General features: G+C 52.9%; 1 pseudogene; it reads right to left on the bottom strand.

The window, feature by feature from the left end:
- Nucleotides 1–774: 774 nt before the first annotated feature.
- On the bottom strand, nt 775–10717 carry LOC143692430 (olfactory receptor 14A16-like; annotated as a pseudogene).

Below are 10717 nucleotides of genomic sequence, written 5' to 3'. Positions count from 1 at the left end.
GGAGTTCAGTGCTCCATGGTCTGTAATGGGTGTTTTTGCTACTTGACCTTCGTCAGTTGTAGGCATCGTTGGTTTGAACATTTGTGTCAGAGTGTGAGGCTGCCTTGCACTCCAGTGGTAGTTTTTTTGACAGCTGCTTGATGTAGTTACCTTTTGAGAAATTCCACTTAATTTGATGCTGATTTCTGTTAGGGACTGGATAGTCCCTTCCCCTCTGGAGACAATCTTTTCTAAAATGTCCTTGTTGACCACACTGGAAACATATTTTTGGGCCCTGTAGATGTTGTTGGGGCCCCTTAAAGGGGAATTTCATGGCCCCTAGGGCTTCAGCAACTCCTTGCCCAATGCCTGGGCTTGTACAGCTGCTCTGTGTTCTGTTGTTCTGAGGCGATTACAGGACTCAGTCATCTGCAGGAGTGTGGGTTCCAGCTCTAGTGGAAGGGCACACAGCACTTTCGTACATTCTAGGTTGGCATTGGCAACTCCCAATGATTTTGGTAATTCATTTTGAGCTTTTTATCCTGGACTTGTTTCTCTAGTGCCTGTTTAAGGTGATAAATAAATTTCATGTAGGGCTCTCCATGTTCTTGTCTTATGTTTACATAGTCCAAATTGGGGGTGCTACCATCCAGTACCTAGATTAAAGCTTGCAAAGCCATCTGTTTGATATCATCCAATACTTCTCTGGGGATACCTGCTGCTTGATCATCTGGTAGGCTGTGTTGTCCTTCTCCAGCTAGATGGCTGATTGTCAATTCTGCCCTTGCCTCATTATTAGCATAGTCTGCTATTAATTGATTTAGTAAACACTTCCATCCCCCTTCCCTCAGGGTGTATTCTGTAGGTGACAACAACAGGGTCATAATATATTTTAAATCATAGGGGGTTAAGACATGTGCTGTAAACATGGCCCTCATTAGGCCATTAAAATAAGATGAGTCCTTTCCATGGTCTTTATGTGCCCTACACAGATCCTTGATTTCCCTGTAAACCAATGGCTGATCCTTGGAATTCTGCCCCCTTCTTTCATAACATATGAGGGCAATGAGGATTTTCGAGGTTATTTGCCAGTCTCCTTCCTTAACTGGAGGCATGGCCCAGGGTGGAGAGGATGATTGACAGTGGGGGTGTGACCCGCAGTTGTGGGGGTGGAGTCTGGAGGTTTATTCAGGGTGGAAGAGAAGGTTGTGGTAGCAGGAAGTGGAGGAGCCAAGATGGAGGGAGGATGGTTGGGCTCCCGAGCCACATTCAGGCTCCTTCCATCTTGAGTCTCCAGGGCATGATGCTCCAAGACAGCGTGGCCATTGCAATCTTGGACCATCTTGGAAGGTCTGAGAAATGCAGGTTAAGGGGTTGTCCCGAATTAGGAGTGACCAATGGATTGAGTTTTCGACTCACTGCTTGCTGGTGAAGGGTCTCAAGGATGGTGTGGAAGATGGGGAGCATACGGTGTGCAATGGGGTCCATTTTTATCGAAAGGTTGTACAGTTTAACTCCCATGGAGTCCCAAAATTCAGTGGTATGGATTTCGTCAGCAGAGGTGTCTGGAAAATTTTTAATGATCTACCTCATGATTGATTTTAATTCGTTCTTTGAAAATATTATGTCATGATCAGTGAGAATTAAAGCATCCATATATGCTCCTTTCTACTTTGGACATCCGGCTGCCCATTTTTCTCTTTCTCTGCCTTTTGGGGAAGAGCCACCAGAACATCCCAAATTAATTATGAGACGTGGGTGCATATTGTAAAAATACAGTGGCAAAATGGTCAATAAATGTCTTGCATTTCCCCAAACCCACCTGTAATCCTATGCAGGTGAAACTGTCGTTGTCCCTGCTGATCCTGGGCAAGGTCCCAACGATGAATCCGCCGGGCCTGGCACAATCCAAAATGAGCCATTGTGACACAGTGTGGCCACATGGAGCCAAGGGGCCACTGTGACACTGCAGATCCAAGGAGACCATTGTGACTGAGGAACCTCATGGAACCAAGAGTCCATTGTCACACTGTGGGGCCTAGGGGAACCACAGGGATGACAGTGACTCTGTTGGGCCCCATGGAACAATGGAGACTGTTCTGACACTTTGGGACCCACTGGAACCAAGGGGCCATTACAGCATGGCAGGGCCTCGTGTAATCAAGGGGACTACAGTGAACCCTGTAGGTCTCCATAGGATGAAGGGTCCAATGGAACCAAGGATACCATTGTGACCCTCTGGGGCCTCATGGAACCAAAGGTCCATTGTGACACAACAGGGCCTCATGGAACCATGGAGGCCATTTTTACACTTTGAGGCCTTGAGAAACCAAAGGGCTAATGTGGCACTTCAAAGCCTTGTGGAGCCAAGGGGACCACAGTGACACTGTGGGGCTCAGTGAAGCCGATGGTCTGTTGTGACACTGCAAGGCCTTATGGAATCATGGAGACCATGGTGACACCAAAGGCCTCACTGAACCAAGGGGCCATTGTGACACTACAAGGCCTCATGGAAGCAAGGAACCATTGTGACATTATGGAGTCTTGGCAGGCCAAGGGGCAGTTGTCACACTGTGTGGCACCATTGAACCAAGGAGGCCATTGTGAACCTACAGGGCCCCATGGAACTAAGGATTCATGTGATAGCGTGGGACCCCATGGAACCAAAGGTCCATTGTGACATTGAGGGGCCTCATGGAATCCTGGAGGGTTTATGACACTTTGAGGCCCCGTTGAATCGGGGGCTCTGCAGAGCCTCATGGAACTGAGGAGCCCCTTCTGACATTGTGAGTCTCCATGGAACCAGGGGTCCATTGTGACACCAAGGTACCAAGGAGACCCCTGTGACACTGCAAGGCCTCATGGAAGCAAGGGACGATTGTGACTCTATGGGGCCCCATGGAAACAAGAGGCCAGTGTGACACAGCTGGGCCTCATGGAACCAAGGATCCAATATGACACCACCATTGTGACACTGCAGGGCCCCATGGAAACAAGGGCCAATTGTGACACTGCAGGGCCCCATGGATCCAAAGGAACAGGTAACAGCTGTGGTTGGCTTGGCCTGACTGGAACAACTGCCCTTGGCTTGTTGAGGGTCTTTTCTCAGGTACCCCTGAAGCACTGGGGCTCTGGGCTTCCTTCCTATGGAAAAGAACCCTCCCTCCTACAAAGGCAGCCATGGCCAAAACTGGTACTTTTCCACTGAAATTCCCTATATGCAAGGGTTTCTCCCAGACAAAAGCTGCCAGGACCGACTGCTCTGGCTGGCCTTGGCCTCTGATGGTCACCTCTATTCTGCCCTGAAACACTGGGGCCCTTTCCTACCCATGGAAAAGAACCATCCTTCTTCTCCAGGTGCCCATGGCCAAAATTGAGATTGCAGCTCCAAAAGTCCTATATCTAGTGATTGCTTCTACACAAAAGCTGCCATTACAGACAGGTCTGGCTGGCCTTGGCCTCCTGAGGGCCAGCTCTCACCTGCCTTCCAAAGACAGGGTCTCCATGATTTCCTTTCTATGGAAAAGATCTGGCCTTCTCCTCGAGGCAAAAAGGACTAAAATTGAGATTCAACATTCAAAATTTCAAACACCCAAGGCTTACTCCCAGACAAACCTGCCAGGACAGACAGGTCTGGCCTTAGCCTCTGGTGACTGCAGTTCATCAGCCCCTGAAACATGGGTGCTCTGTGGTTTCTTTCCTGTAGAGACCAATGTGACACTTGGGAGCCGTGTGAAATGAAGGGGCCATTGTGACACTGCAGAGTACCATGGATCCAAGGGGCCATTGTGACACTGTGGGGCCTTGTGGAACCAAGGACATCTTTGTGGCTCTGCTGGGCCACATGGTCCCAAGGGGCCAGTGTGAAGCAGCAGGGCTTTGTGGAACCAAGAGGCCATTGCTGCATTTCAGGGCCTCGTGGAGCCAAAGGGCCAGTGTGATCCTGTAGGGCACTGTGGATCCATGGAGAGCATTGTGGCATTGCAAGGCTCCATGGAATCATAGAGACCCTTGTGACACTGTGGGGCCACACGGAACCAAAGGGCCACTGTGACCCTGCAGGGCCTCATGAAAACACGGGGCCATTGTGACACTGCAGAAGGGAGGGGAACATTGTGACACTGCAGCGTGCCATGAAACCAAGGCAACATGGAACAGGTCTGGCTGGCTTGGCCTCCCAGGGACACCTGACAGGCCCAGCTGATCTTGGAATGTTGAGGGCTGCCTCTCATCAGCCCCTGGAAAACTGGGGTCCTGTGCTTTCCTTCCTATGGAAAAGAACCATCCCGCTTTCAAGGTGCCCACAGCCAAAATTGATACTCCCCCTGAAAAACTCCATATATGCAAGGGTTCTTCCAGACAAAAACTGGCAGGATAGAGAGCTCTGGCTAGCCTTGGTTTCTGATGGTCACCTTCATCTCAAGGAAGCTCTGAGGGAAGTATCTGAACAGGTTTGACTGCTAGAACATCAATGAGTCTCTCATCCTCTGAGAAGTCAGATGCTCTTCTGATCATATGTGTCATTTTTTTCTCACTGTATGTTATGCATGAAATATTATTTTCAGCTAAAAAATATTATTCTTATCACTCTACCAGTGTATCTGACACAAAACTCCTCCTCTACATATGGATCCAGGCCACCTGTATAAGCAAACACAATAAAGAATCCAGCAGGAATTATTTGTGTCTGCTCCCATCTGTCAGATCTCCTCTGGAGCTGGAGGTGCAGACCCAGCACTTGGGAGGGCTCAAGAGGTCACAAACTCAGCTCACACAGAGAGAACTTGCAGATCCTGGGGTCCTGCTCTTGGCCCCTGGATGCTCAGCCAGGCTGAGATGGACACTGATGGTTTCTGGGCCAGGCTCTCGGAGCCCAGCCCAGCTCCCTGCAAGCTCTGCCAGCTGCCCTGAGCTCTGGGCAGCACCAAGGGCCTCTCTGAGCCCAGCCCAGCCCAGCCGGCTCTGGCCCCACAGCTCTGCTCAGGCCAGGCTGCTCTGGGCACTGGCCCCACGGCCTCAGCCCCTGCCAAGGGCACAGCAGCAGCTGCAGCTGCCACAGGACTCAGCCCCAGCCATGGGGGAAGGTGCTTGGCCAAGGCCAAAGGAGGCTCCCTGGCTGCCCTGCTCCCCTCGGCCTGAGGTGCTGAGAGCTCTGCAGCCCCTGCTGCCATCCCATCTGCCCAGGGCAGCACAAGAGCCCCGGCCTTGGGGCCCTCAAGAGCTGCTCCTGCTCCAGGCCCAGGGCCCATGCCAAAGCTGGGGCAGCCACAAAGCTGTGCCCATTTCTGTTCATTGCTGCTCTCATGGGCATGGATCCTCAGCCACTTGGAGGTTGCTGATGAATTTTACTGCTCCAGAGGCCTCTTCTTTCTTGAGCTCTTCAGTTCAGGAATTCAGTGACAAAAGCTCCTAAACATTAGTTCAAAACAGCAGAACAAGAAAAGCCCCAAGGAATATTTAAAGTTTTCAATTTTTCTATGGTTAATTAGACACATTTCAGAAGTGTATTCAAAGTGAATCTGTATTTTGAAAAAAAAAATCAGAGAGACCTGTTTTGTCCTGTTTTCTTTTCCTGTTTATAGTTTATATAAATGTCCAATTGATATTGATCCCCAGCAGCTTCTAATGCAGTCTGAATAGATATGAAAATCAAGACCCTTCATGGCCGACCATCAATCAGACTTTGTCCCCACCCCCTCCCCACCTTTTCCCTTACCCTACCCCTGGCACTCCTATGGATCAGGAATGGTGTGGCCAGCAGGAGAAGGGCAGGGATTCTTCCCCTGTGCTCAGCACTGGTTGGGCAGCACCTTGAGTGCTGTGTCCAGTTCTGGTTCCCCAAGTTAGGAAGGATGTGGAGGGGCTGGAACATGTCCAGAGAAGGGCAACACGGCTGCTGAGGGCTCTGGAGCACAAGTCCTGTGAGGAGAGGCTGAGGGAGCTTGGGTTGTTTATCCTGGAGAAGAGGAACCTCGGGGGAGACCTTATAACTCTCTACAAGTCCCTGACAGGAGGGTGCAGCCAGGTGGGGGTCGGGCTTGTGGTGGTTTGACAGGAAATATGTTTTCTGGGATGTTGTGGTTAGGCCAATGGATGCTCAGATTTTAATATTGGCACCTAATGTGGCCATTGGGACTATGGATCTGCCTGTGAGAACACGGGATTAAAAGCAGGGCTCTCACCCTGCGAGGCTCTCTTGGGTTCCGGTCAGTGAAAGGTTCAGAGCTCCCCTGCCCGTCTGTGGGCTGGCAGGGGAGGGGAAGCCACGCAGCCGGGTGAGGTAGGCCGGGCCCTGGACAGAAGAAAGGTGAAGGCCCCTGGAGGATGGAAGGGTGGAGGAGCACTGAGAGGCATCGGGCAGCCACCCCCCCTCCCCCCAGGAGAGACAGAGAGAGAGAGCCTGTGTCTGTGCTTGGCCAGCCGAGAAGGAGAAGGGGGGTGTGCAAGAAGGTGCCTGGCAGGGCAGCCGTGGGAGTTCTGGACAGACAGAGCCTCAGATTTTTAACCCTTTTCTTGGATGGTGGAAACCTTACAAATGCTGATCCTCCTGGAGCTGAATGAGAAGAGAGATATAGATGAGATAAGAGAGAATGGGCCACGAGAGAAATAGAGAAGAACTCAGGTGGAAGAGATGATGGAGTGGCTTATGCTGGACTCTTTTTGTGTAGCCATGAACAGAGCCATGTTTCCTTGTGATACAGGGACTGCATTCTAGGGGGAGGCAATGCCTCAGGACCAAGAGGGTTCGGTGTGGGTACCCCTCAGCCCCAGGGGGTGGAAAAATATGGGGGGGACAGGTGTCCTGAAGTTGAGACTGTGCCTTTTTGGAGTGGGACGAAGCATCCTTAAAAGTTGACCCTAGAAGCAGCTCTGGTCCGTGTTCAGTGGTGAGAGCGCTGGACATGAAAGGAAGAGGTCTCCATTGGCACAAGAAGGACTCCTTCTCCTCTTGATGAACTGAGGATTCAGTATGCTGAAGCGTGGTGCCAGACTGAGAGTCAATGATTTGGGGGATGTATTGTATTGGGAATTTGGTGGGGAGGAGGAGGAGAAGATGTATCTGTGAAGTTTTCATTTTCCTTGGTTTTTTTTTTTTTTTTTTCCTTTCCCTTGTAGTTTAGTTAATGATTTTTTTTTCTTTCCTAAGCGGGAGCCTGCTTTGCTTATTCCTGTTCACATCTCACAGCAGAAACCAGGGAGAGGATATCCTCATGGGGGCACTGGCTTTGTCCCAGTGTCAAACCACGACAGGCTCTTCTCCCAGGGAACAGTGACAGGACAAGAGGACACAGCCAAAAGCTGCACCAGGGGATTTTTAGACGGGACATTAGGAAATATTCTTCACACAAAGGGTGATTGGGCATTGGAATGGGCTGCACAGGGAGATGGGTGAGTCACCATCTCTGGAAGTGTTTCAGGAAAGACTGGATGTGGCACTGAGTGCCATGGTCTAGGTGACAAGGTGGTGTTGGGTCCCAGGTTGGACTTGATGCTCTCCAAGGTCTTTTCCAGCCTGGCTGATTCTCTGATGATTGTGACACTGCAGGGCCCTGGGAAAGCAAGGGGCCATTGTGACACTGCAGGGCCTGGTGGAACCAAGAGGACCATGGTGACACTGTGTACGACATGGCAGCACAGAGCCAAGGGGCCATTGTGACACTGTGGGGCTGAATGGAAGCAAGGAGTCCATGGTGACAGTCTGGGTCCTGGTGGAACCATAGAGGCCACTGTGACCCTGCAGGGCCTTGTGGAACCATGCAGAGCATTGTGACAGAGCAGGACCTGGTGTCATGATGGGGCCATTGTGACACTGCAGGGCCCCATGGAACCAAGGGGCCAGGGCTGCTCCTCAGGGACTCCTGGAATGAAGGATACATGTTTGACACCGTGGTGACCCTTGGGACCAAGAGGCCATTGTGACACAGTGGAACCAAGGAGAGCATTGCTGCACTGCCAGACCTCATGGAACCAAGAATCCATTGTGACACTGCAGGGCCCAAGGATCCAAGGGACGTTGTGAGACCAAGGCTCCCCATGGAACCAAAGGGACATTGTGACACTGGGAGGCCTAATGGAATCATGGAAACTATTGTGACACTCTGGGGCCTCATGGAACCATGGTGACACCAAGTTGTCTGGGAGAGTGGCTCTTCTGGAGGGTAGGAGGGCTCTGCACAGGGCCCTGGACAGGCTGGATCCAGGGCCCAAATCTACCAAGGTGAGGTTGAACAAGTCCCAGTGCTGGGTCCTGCACTTTGGCCACAACAACCTCTGCAGCACTACAGGCTGGGGACAGACTGGCTGGAGAGCAGCCAGGCAGAAAGGGACCTGCAGGGCCTGATGGACAGCAGGCTGGACATGAGGCAGCAGTGTGCCCAGGTGGCCAAGAAGGCCAATGGCTCCTGGCCTGGATCAGGAATGTTTTGGCCCGCAGGAGCAGGGCAGGGATTCTTCCTTTGTGGTTTGGGGCACTGGGTGGGCAGCACCTCAAATGCTGTGTCCAGTTCTAGACCCCTTGGGATGGGCATTAGGGAGAAATTTGTACCAGGAAAAGGAAAGAATGCAAAGGTGAAGCCAAGGAAATGCTCAGGGCAGTTTGGGGGTGACTGCCAGGAAGCCCTGGCTCTGAGCAACAGCGTCTGCAGTGGCACAGGAAACTCCCAGCTGATGGGAACAAACTTTCTGGCTGAGTGCAGAGGCCAGGACAAAGCTGAGTGGTTTCCCTGGTGTCCCGCAGGCCTTGCTGGCCCCAGGGGCTGATGGCATTTGTGCTCCCTCAGGTTCATGTCCCCACAGCAACAGCATGGGGGTGCTGGCCCTGCTGTGTGCAATGCAAACAGGGGCTGCTGAGGCAGTGCTGCCGTGTCTGTGCCTGCAAGGATGGGGCACCTGTGTGAGCTGGGGGAGAGGCCAGGGCTGCAGAGGGGGGATGTTGTTGGCAGCTGCATGAGGACACTCTGGGAGGCTGCCCTGGGCTGTGCAGCACACTGGGCATGGATCAGCCCCTGCTCTGCTGCTCCTTCCCGTCTGGCCCAGGGCCCTTGCAGAGCCCCAGCCATGCTGTTTGCCCCCAGCCTGCCCACGGCCAGCCTGGGGCTGCTGACGGGGGTTTCTGTGCTGAGCATTGGCCTGGCCGTGTTCTTGAGAGAGCCTGGGCAAGGAGCCTGGAGCCCCCAGGGCCTGGCCTGAGGCGTCAGCGCTGCCCCAGCAGTGCCCATGGCCTGTCCCTGCTGCAGCCCCGGCACTGCCACCCCCAGGGCTGTGCCCGGCCCCGAGAGCACTCAGGCCCTGCAGCAACACCAGGGCCACCAGGGCAGCGGGGCAGGGCCACGGCAGCAGCACTGGCAACACCAAGTGCTGCTGCTGCTGCTGCTGCTGGGCACAGCTGCTGGGCCAGCACTGATCTGCCCCAGCTCTGCACACAGACATTGCTGCTGCAGCTCCAGAGAAGGCAACAAAAAGGGCATCTCTGCAGAAAACTCTGCTGGGAGATCATTTAGTTCCTTTAAAGGCACCGAGAGCGCAGCCCCTCCTTGACACAGTCTGTGGCCACAGTGAAGGTGGAGAGAAACAAAATGAGAATCGGTACAAACAGTGGCTTTTTACTGTGGACAATATGAATACCTAAAACAAAGGAAAGCATGCCATCACAACCAAACCCACTAGAAATATCAAATATGACTTCTATTGCAAGTGATTTGCAGAAATTGGCCAGCACATTAATGTCCCTGAAAGCATCCAGTCATCAATCTCCACACTGCAGCCTTGAGCTCCTGGTTCCTCAGGCTGTAGATGAGGGGGTTCAGGGCTGGAGGCACCACCGAGTACAGAACGGACACTGAGAGATCCAGGGATGGGGAGGAGTTGGAGGGGGGCTTCAGATGAGCAAATGTGCCTGTGGTGATAAACAAGGACACCACGGCCAGGTGAGGGAGGCAGGTGGAAAAGGCTTTGTGCCGTCCCTGCTCAGAGGGGATCCTCAGCACAGCCCTGAAGATCTGCACATAGGAGAAAACAATGAACACGAAACAGCCAAATGATAAACAAAGGCTAACTACAATAAGCCCACGTTTCCTGAGGTTGGAGTGTGAGCAGGAGAGCTTGAGGATCTGTGGGACTTCACAGAAGAACTGTCCCAGGGCATTGCCATGGCACAGGGGCAGGGAAAATGTATTGGCCGTGTGCATGAGAGCATTGAGAAAGGCACTGGCCCAGGCAGCTGCTGCCATGTGGGCACAAGCTCTGCTGCCCAGGAGGGTCCCGTAGTGCAGGGGTTTGCAGATGGACACGTAGCGGTCGTAGCACATCACGGTCAGGAGGGAAAGCTCTGCTGAGATGAAGAACATAAAGAGAAATAGCTGAGCAGCACATCCAGTGTAGGAGATGTTGCTGGTGTCCCAGAGGGAATTGTGCATGGCTTTGGGGACAGTGGTGCAGATGGAGCCCAGGTCAGCGAGGGCCAGGTTGAGCAGGAAGAAGAACATGGGCGTGTGCAGGTGGTGGCCGCAGGCTACGGCACTGATGATGAGGCCGTTGCCCAGGAGGGCAGCCAGGGAGATGCCCAGCAAGAGGCAGAAGTGCAGGAGCTGCAGCTGCCGCGTGTCTGCCACTGCCAGCAGCAGGAAGTGCCTGATGGAGCTGCTGTTGGACATTTGCTGGGGCTGCACATGGGCACCTTTTCATGGAGAAAGGACAGTGACAAGTCAGCAGAGGCTGCTTGGATCCAAACCTGGGCCAT

The sequence above is a fragment of the Agelaius phoeniceus genome, assembly GCF_051311805.1.
Source record: "Agelaius phoeniceus isolate bAgePho1 chromosome W unlocalized genomic scaffold, bAgePho1.hap1 SUPER_W_unloc_1, whole genome shotgun sequence".
NCBI classification, from domain to species: domain Eukaryota; kingdom Metazoa; phylum Chordata; class Aves; order Passeriformes; family Icteridae; genus Agelaius; species Agelaius phoeniceus.
Note: the sequence above shows the minus strand (reverse complement) of the source record. Positions and strands in the feature narration are given on the sequence as shown.